Source organism: Dioscorea cayenensis, chromosome 3 (assembly GCF_009730915.1).
Source record: "Dioscorea cayenensis subsp. rotundata cultivar TDr96_F1 chromosome 3, TDr96_F1_v2_PseudoChromosome.rev07_lg8_w22 25.fasta, whole genome shotgun sequence".
Classification (NCBI taxonomy): domain Eukaryota; kingdom Viridiplantae; phylum Streptophyta; class Magnoliopsida; order Dioscoreales; family Dioscoreaceae; genus Dioscorea; species Dioscorea cayenensis.
The window spans coordinates 5,370,953-5,380,884 of record NC_052473.1 but is presented as its reverse complement, the minus strand read 5'-3'; the positions used below and the strand labels follow the sequence as shown (position 1 = coordinate 5,380,884).

The 9,932-nt window shown below is 34.4% G+C and overlaps 1 pseudogene; it reads right to left on the bottom strand.

Moving 5' to 3' along the window:
- Positions 1-361: 361 nt before the first annotated feature.
- LOC120249830 lies at positions 362-6,330 on the bottom strand (annotated as a pseudogene).
- Between the last annotated feature and the right edge of the window lie 3,602 nt (positions 6,331-9,932).

Genomic DNA, 9,932 nt, shown 5'->3' with positions numbered 1-9,932 from the left:
AACTCCCCAATGGTCCTTGAATTATGAAATAGAATTCTCAAATGGTCCTTTTAAATTCTCCAATGGTTCCTGGATTATAAAACAACATTTCAAAAAGATCCCTTCATCTTACCTTTCAGTCCTTGGTTTCCAGAAACATTTTATATCAATCCTTTTCCTATTACTCTTTAACCCAAAATCTTTTAAAAACTTTTACACTTAGATCCTTATTCTTTCCACTTGGGGTTTCTCAACAAGATTACTCTGTAGAAAAGTTTTACTGTAACTGTAGTAATACCATGAATATAATTTCCAACAGTTAATCACAAGTTCAGAGTATTACATTATGCCTGACCTCAAGTTTGTCATTCAAGATTTATAAATGCTGGAAACTTACCAAGATTGTGAACCAATCATCATTTGTTGCAGCTTGTGCTTTCTTGTTGCAGATTTCAATCACTGGTTCACTGCAAAACGTAATCCTAACTAAGAACAAGAACAGAGAATATAGAAAACCCTTATTTTGAGGATCAGGTCCTTATGCCTGACCTTTATCTGCAATAATAAAAGCAGTATAATTAATTTATAAATTCATATATGATAAATTTAGAAAAGTAATGCATTTGTACAATAGCTTATCATGAAATATGAAATCATAGATATATGTATATTATTACATGTCAGTAGAAAATCTAGAGTATGATTGGAAGAAACACTTGTTCTCTTTTAGTGGTCCTTTCCAAACTGCAAGCAAATTTAAGTTGGTAAAACCAAACATTTAGCTTTGGTCTATCTGAAGGCAATATAATGAATGACACAAAGTAGAGTTGATAATGGCTGACCTTTACTTGTTTGAGGATGCTCTCAAGAGATATTAAAGAAGCTAATCGTGTATCTTCAGCTGCAGTTGAAGGATTGTGAATTGGTGAACCACCTTCTTCTTTTGTTATTAAGGCATCATCACTTCACATTTGTTGTAATATCTGACATTGAAAAGAAATCAAGATAATATTTACAATGAATACCAATATCTTGTCAAATAGCCAGTGGTAGGACTGTCAAAAAGAGATAATAAATAATCCAATGGCATGTAATAATCTTTCACAAAGCATTAGATTTTCACCTCTTAAGGTAACAAATTTTTAAGTCTTCAAAGTCACAAGTAGAGTACTTGAAGTTAAATTCTACCACACGATGGAAGGGATACTGCTGCTATGCATGTTTTTACCAGTGACAAATCAATATAATAGGGATTGTAAAAGCCAATATGTGCAGTTTTCAACTGAGGTTTACATACAATAAGCAATGGATAGATGAAATCAATGTGACAAAAAGCTCAACAAACTAACAGTCTATTATATGTCTCTTCTTTCAACAATAGGTTAACCATTTCTTAATTGATGTCATAAAATGTGAATTATTTCATCAATATTATTCCCATTTATCTCATATTAAACAATTAATGCTCCAAATGGATCTCATTTTGCTTAAAGCAAACTTTGGAGCACAGGCATCCCTTATACAAGAAAGATTTCTTGAATAAGACAATGTGGTAAAAATCTTTTTTGTTCATTTTGACACAAATATCAATGGCAATAAAGTACAATGTCATAATTAGATATTAACAGCAAATATAAAATATGTCAAGAAACTAGTATGCCATGCCTAAATGCTCTCACGAAATACCATCAGGGGCATTGCATGTTATAAATTCTCTAAACATGCATATACCTGACCAGATTTAAAAAAAAAAAAACCAATTTTATAAATGCAAGTTTGACATGCTTGCATCTACCTTTCTTATCTTATGGTCAACTGATTCAAGAGCTAATCGCAATTTGTTTACATGAGGTAGGTCATCAGCTTTCTCCATTGCCAAAGTGCCTGCTATATCCTAATCAAAGATAACAGAAAAAGAATAATACTCTGTATTTCAAGCAAAGATGCAGAAAATTAAAATTGCTTAAAATATATCTGTTAGAAGCCACATGGGTTATACATGGCCCCCGCAACCAATCAATAAAAGAAGACTTAAGGCAGTGTGCATGACTTGCATATTAAATATTGAATTCCTTGGGGAAAGAAAATCACAGACATTATTCACAAAAATGGAATGTTTTATTAAGCAGCTATAGCAATTTGGCAGCAAATTTGGTAGTGGTCTTCAACTAAGTTTAGAATGGTGATTATGCTTTATTGCCACTACCTGCTAACTTTAATTAAAACTTGTTTGCATGATCTCATCTTGGTTTAGCTGACTGTATCCAAATTTAGCTGACTTTGTCCTAGTTCAGTAGATTTCATAAAAACCTTCTCCAGTTAATTTGATTATAATAAATTTGATACTTCATCAGTTCTTCTCTTCTTGGTTTATACCTATAGATATATATCGTGTAATCATGTAATGCATATAGTGGAATCAAGTAGAAATCACTTCTACCTAACCATATTAGCATATTGGTGTAGGAACATCTGGCATCATCATGTATCTTTTCGTAGCAGAGAATGTGAAAAATAACTCAGGAATGGTTCCATTAAGTGGTCCATAAATGGTTTCATTAAGCAGCTATGACTAATTAAAACAACATGGTTTCTAATTACAAGTAACTTGGAAAATTCTGTCATGAAAACTAAAATGAGCACTAGAAAGAATTGTTATTATATTATCTACCCGTTATTGAATGAAAGGGAGAAATTTCAATTTTCAGCAATTATAGATTGTGAATCCACAAAGAACTGATAAGCATGTCTTTCACTCTAGGTTACATTCCCTAGGTCAATAAATAGATTGGTGGAAGGAAACTTGGCTTAGCAAATGCAAAAAAGCTGTCGTCCACTTAATTTGTTGAAGATAATGTTCTAATGCGATTTCTTAATAAAAATAACTAATGCAATAATTATGTCATGGATATTAAAAAGAACAGGTATGCATAGTTAAGTCATGAAAAAAATATGCTAAGTTGAAAGACAAACATCTGAACCAAACCATTACACAACCGGGCATGCTGAAGAACAAGATTGAGAAGCTCCAACATCAAATAGTGCGCACTTTTAGGTGTTGCAGCTGCAATGTGTAAACCCTTTTTGTGTATTTAGATAAAAGTTGACCTAAAGCATCAGTATTTGGAGGCTGTGCAGCACCAAGGCCAGCCATCCACCCATCCATAATGGCTGTGGATAGAAGCTCTAATTGCCCTGTCATCCCTGCATTAGCATCACTACCTGTTACTGAAAGAAACTCAAAATTCTCAGTGATCCATGAACGAATTTGGCGTTGCAGTTCACCAGCCGGAGTGTGAACAAAAGGAGCAGCAAGAGCCTTATTCCCTATCGCAAAAGCCTTAGATTCCTCAGTTATTTCCCGGAGCTTTCCACCAGTTACATGTTGCCTCCATGTTTCATGTTCAATTAGATGCCTATCATGCCATAGATGAATGAAAAATAGATAACATTGTAGAAGATGAAAGGGGATAACAGGGTAAACAGGAATAGTAGGAACTACGAACGGCCAAAACAATGCACCAAGATCATAAGAATGATTTTACTTAATATGACATAGTATAGTTCTGTAGCATAGTCATGGCTTCATATACCCACTTTCTTTTCAATAATCAGGAAGAAAGGAATATTAATAACATAAAAATAAAAACCATATGATGTGAGCATTTCCAAACTCTGTACCTGGTCAATCCCTCGAAGCTTTAGCACAATTGAAGAAAATTTGGACTTCTTTTCTTGCTTTATATTGACCTTAAAACCTTGCACATGCTCATCAATTATAGCATTCCTTGTACTAGAATCATAATAGACAGGAGATCGACCGAGACTGCTGCTCCTACTGGAACTTCTACTTCGGCCAGTATTAGCTTTCTCTAAAAATTGTTCAACCGGAGAAACTTACAGAACAGAAGAAAACACGAAGGGTGGTAACTCCTATCCATACAAAAGAAAAGTAACCAAGGCAAAAGTTGTATGTGGAGCTCATTACCTTTATGGATTGCAGTTCTGGAGACCTAGCAAGCAAAGATCTTATGTACAAGATTCTAACTCGAGAAACAAGCATAGTACCCATCACCCTTCTTGGTTCAATTTTACGAATAAATTAAAAAACAACATCTCTAATTTCAGCAAGTATTTCATGCTCCCGTGCAGCACCAGCTTTAATGACAGCAGCCAAAACCTGCAAAAGATTCCTTTAATGGCTTAGTATTCATCACTTAATGAAATAATTAAAACAAAGAAACAGAGTGCGCATATTAAAAAGCTAGAAAATTCAAAAAATACGCCTCAATAAAGGGTCCTAAGCAAGTGAACCAAAAGCTAGGATTATAATTTTTATCAAACATCTAATGATGAAACAATGAACTTATGACAAGGATGAAAATATGTGCCTAAGGGGAGAAAACCATATAGTAAGAATGTAAGACATCAGGAATCAAGACAGACTATAAAATCCATACATGGCCCGTACAGAATAATATTGAAGCCTTAAAAGTATACCAGCATCAAAAGCTTGTTCGCCCCATCAGCAATAGCTGCAAAGCTCTCAAATTGATCGGGATCAAACTCTGTTAGTGCAGCTGTCAGATATTCTCTAGCAGGAGTTGTCTTTCCCTTCTCAGAGCCTGACTACAAGATGATAAATGAGCAACCACAAAAACACTGGAACAATTAAAGCTCTTTTTAACATTTTAATTTTTTTTCAGATACATGATCTACCCGTTTAGGTCTTTCGCTTGAAGGCCAGATGTTTTTCTGATAGAGGGGCTAGATACCTGCAGATGACCAAAAGGTCAGTACTTACAAATCAAAACCATAAGTCGTTGAACATAGTTGTATTCTACACGCACACACTCAAGAAACAATACTGCATTCTAGTACCAAGAAAATATTCTGTAACTCACAAATTAATACATAACATCAACGGAAATTTATAATGCCGCACCAATATTGGTCAAAAAGCTCCGCATTTTACCTTGCTAACTGACTTTAATGATATTAAAATTCACCAACACAAGAGCATGCAACCAAAACAGCAGTAGTAGCTTATTGAATGGCATGTGAATTATCAATCCAATATCGGGGCATTAAATATACCATAATAATAAATGTGAAAAGGTGATTAAAAAAAAGGAAATGAAAGAAATAAAGCCCTGCTAATTGCTTCAGCCTCTAGTTCATATTTCATACAGGTGACTTGATGTCCCGGCCAACCTTTATGTTCTTTGAGATATTTCTGAGCTATTAAGTAGAAAATTCCATTTTGAACACAATTTGGACTTTAAAGACAAGAACAATGTAAGAAAACAATAAAAAAAAAATAGAACATAGAATAATTTAGTATAGTAATTAGATGTGAGGATTTTCCTTGGCCAGTAATCTATCTTGGAAGTGTTCTAATACTAGCATATTAATAATAACAGCAACACAAAAATAATAATAATAACCACTTCTGCACAGAACCTGGGGTGATCCACCAAGTGAAGCCTTTTCAGTAAGCCTGTCAAAAAGCTTTTCATTTTCTTCATGCAATCGCTGCAGAAAAAAAATTGAATAATTGATCAATCAACACAAAAATCAAATACATCGAGGGAGGCTGAAACCAAACTTCACTCAATAGTCCCAAGGTTCATAAACAGAAACCACAAATTGGGCATCTGCGCTACACAAATTAATTGATAACATTTAAAAGATCCAGAAATCAGAAATTTTGAAGATCTATTATTTATGAGTTTAATGACAGCATCTAAAAAAAGTATACTGTTCATATCAACTAATGTCCAAAGAACATATATTTTAACATGGCGTAACCAAAATTAAATTTTGTTATTGTAGTATCATAAATGCAAATATAACTAACAACATGTGCTTACAGTTACAGGATAATAACATTATGTAATGTAGGCCAATATGCAGTGAATTTCCTACGGCATCGTAGGACTTCCATGTCCAATATATATCACTACACATCAATATTGCAACAAAAGATAAACAAAAGATAAACAAAAGAACAGTTTAAATTGTTCAAAGAATAAATGACAAATTTGATACATGATATTGTCATACCTGCCTATTGACAAGGACAACATCACCATTGCGAAGGTGAACATTGACAATCTTGCCCTCAAAATCAGTTTCGGGTCACTTCCCTGTTTGTGCAGAAGCTCGTGAAGTCGGTAATATTCGAGCAATTGCCATGAGATGATTTCTAGTAACTTGCAACTTGTACATCCTATCTTTGTCTTTGTAATGTGTCACTCCAGGATGAAGATCAGCGCCATTTATAACAACAGCCCTTAGTTCATCAACATTCCAAGGGGTTACTCTCTGCAAAATAACTTGTCTCCTCATTTGCAAAAAATAAAAACTTTACATATTTATAAAATTAGGTGTTTGTTGAAAGAAGATCGACCAAATATTTTACATATATGTGCATTGCCTATTCAAGGTATCAAAGAAACTCTTTTTCTTCAACAGTGTTTAACACATTACTTGCAAAATGAAAAAAATTTATAGTTAAATTACTTCATTAGAATAACTTAATGATAAAACAATCCATCATGTGCTCATAAGTTATAACATAAAACCAAATTTATCAAATTTAATAGTAGCAGGACATGAAAAGAAAAAACTATAAAAAAAACATTGCAAGACAAATGCATATACTTGCAAGTGGCCCACAATTACAAAGAAACAAGCATGATTATATATTTATAAAAATAGGTATTTAACATATTCTATGCTGTCAGTATATGCCGATGAGATATTGCAACAGGCTTAATATTTGTCAATATAAGCCTATAGCGTAGAGGGATAATTTGACGAAAATTTTACTGTTGCAATAGGGTCCATGGCCGTCGCTATAGCATAAAAATGGCTATAGTGACAGAAACTGAGGTTTTAGTGACGGATTTTTTACTTTCACTATAAAACAATTTTTTTGTAGTGTAAAATCCTTCTATAGAAATGAAAATACACATATAGTGTGATTAATGATACCAAAAAAAATTAAAAATATATAAATAATTTTTGTATAGATATATATAACAAAATAACTTAACAAAAATTATACCGACTTGTATGCCATGCATTTAAAACAAAAGAACTAAACCATTTAAATAGATCCTCTCAAAATAATGCTTAAAAATCAATGAAAAGTGCTTTTTTAATCTTATTTTTATATTTTACATCTATTTATAGCTTTAAATTTTTTTTTTTTAACATAATTTTGAAAGATAATGAAAGACATTCTTATGGACAAATTTTTCAGCCTTGTAAAATATGCTTTTTACAGTTTTCAAGTGAATCTACCCAGCAATCTAAATAGTTTGTGTTAAGTCTAATAACGTGGATTGACATTATATGACAAGCCAAGGTGTGACATGGCAAGAGAATGATGACGTGGCTAGAGATGAGTCATCAAAGGAAAAGGTGACTAGGATGATGATGTGGCAAAGGATGTTGTCATAACTTGTGATGAAGATCAAGGTGGAGATTTTATGAAGATCAAGGTTGAAGATTTTATTTAGTAGATATTTCTCTCAATACAATCATTTGATGATAAACTATTTTTGGAAAGTGCATTAAGACTATAGGATCTTTTCAAGAAAGGTATTTTATTTTAGGTATGATTGTCTATCCTTGGTAAGATCCGGGATGACAATCCATATCTTTGATAGAGCTCCTTTTAGAAAGATCTATTTGAAGAGAGAGGAATATTCTATCATTGGCAAGTATTCAGGATTATGAAGATTGTATGAAGCTATTAGAAGGCACAAGTTAAACTTGGTATGAAGACACAAAGATTTAGTTTGGTGTGAAGCTATTTGAAGACACAAATTAAAAAAGGTAAGGACAAGCCAAGGAGATCATCAAGACCATATTTAGCACTGGATTATAGCTATGCAAGAAGAACTGAATCAATTTGACCGAAATAATGTCTGGACTCTTGTTCCACGGGCAGAAGATGTGAATGTCATTGGGACAAAGTGGATCTTCAAGAATAAAACCGATGACAAAGGGAATGTTACCAGAAACAAAGCAAGACTTGTTGCTCAAGGTTACACCCAAGTGGAAGGGATAGACTTTAATGAAACCTTTGCCCCAGTAGCACGTCTCGAATCCATCAGACTAATGTTAGCCATTGCATGCAGCATGGGATTCAAACTCTTTCAGATGGATATCAAAAGTGCCTTCCTAAATGGTTTTCTGAATGAAGAAGTATATGTTGAGCAACCAAAAGGGTTTGAAGACTATCAACATCCTGATCATGTGTTAAATTACAAAAAGCTCTGTATGGGCTAAAGCAAGCTCCCAGGGCCTGCTATGAACGTCTCACAAAATACCTGCTTGAAAAGGGTTATCAAAGAGGAGGCGTAGATAAGACCTTGTTTATTAAGAAGATTGGGTCCGACATTATGGTTGCCCAAATATATGTTGATGATATTGTTTTTGGCTCTACATCACAGGGTCAAGTTGATCAATTTGTGTTACACATGCAGCAAGAATTTGAAATGAGTATGATAGGTGAGCTCAGTCACTTTTTAGGATTCCAAATCAAGCAAAGCAAGAATGGTATCTTCATCACTCAGAGTAAATATGCAAAGAATCTGGTAAAAAGGTTTGGGTTGGAAAAAGCAAGACATGTCAGGACACCAATGAGTATCACTGAGAAACTTACCGAGGATGAGCATGGGAAAGACGTAAACCCCAGCCTGTATAGAAGTATGATCGGCAGTCTGCTTTATCTCACAGCCAGTCGACCAGACATTTGTTTCAGCGTAGGAGTTTGTGCTCGGTATCAAGCTTCACCAAAGGAATCTCATCTGACAGCTGTTAAAAGAATTATTAGATATATCAGTGGCACAGCAGAGTTTGGCATTTGGTATTCTCATGACTCAAATACACACTTGGCTGGTTATAGTGATGCTAATTGGGCTGGAAATGTAGATGATCAGAAAAGCATCTCAGGAGGTTGTTTTTATCTGAGAAATAATCTGGTTATCTGGTACAGCAAGAAGCAAAGTTCAATCTCATTGTCTACTGCAGAAGTTGAATATATAGCAGCAGGAAGTTGTTGCACATAACTAATATGGATGAAGCAGATGGTTGAAGATTATGGTCTACAGCAGGGATAGCTAACTATTTTTTGTGACAACAAGAGTGCAATTGACATCTCCAAAAATCCTGTTCAACATTCTCGCACCAAACATATTGATATCCGACATCATTTCATACGCGACTTAGTGGAAAACAGGACTATCATGCTAGATCATGTTCCAACTGACAAGCAATTGGCTGACATTTTTACAAAACCACTTGAGGCTCCCCGATATGAATATCTAAGGGTGCCTTAGGCCTCTATCAAATGTAACTGCTAAACGACGGGCTCTGCAAACGAGTGTGTTTCTATTACAGCTTATTTTTCGTTTGCACTAAGTCTGTCCTTGAAAGGGAGAGTGTATGGTGTGCTTTATTTTATCATTCCTTGCCATACAGGGGAGCTTCCAGCAACACTGCAGCAACCTAGGGGGAGTTTTCAAGATATCTTTGCCATAATTCTGCCACAAAGGGGGAGATAGGACTGATGCTGACTTTTATTTGTTTTTGTGTGAACAATTCATGTGTGAACAATTTATTTGACCTTATGTCTTTATGTTTGTTGAACTGGACTGACTTCTGTTTGAAATATCTAGTTGACTGTTCGTCTATTATGTCATGTATTCATCAACAAGTTATTTGTAATAAGTCATTCATTCAGTCTTGTAATAGTCCTAAAGTCATGTCCAGTTGTCCTACATGTTGTAACATGGTGTTGTAACAGGCATCAGGCTGACAGGAGCAGAATCAAGAGGGTTGTGTCAAATAATGCCAAAGGGGAGATTGTTAAGTCTGATAACGTGGATTGGCATTATATGACAAGCCAAGGTGTGACATGGCAAGAGAATGATGAC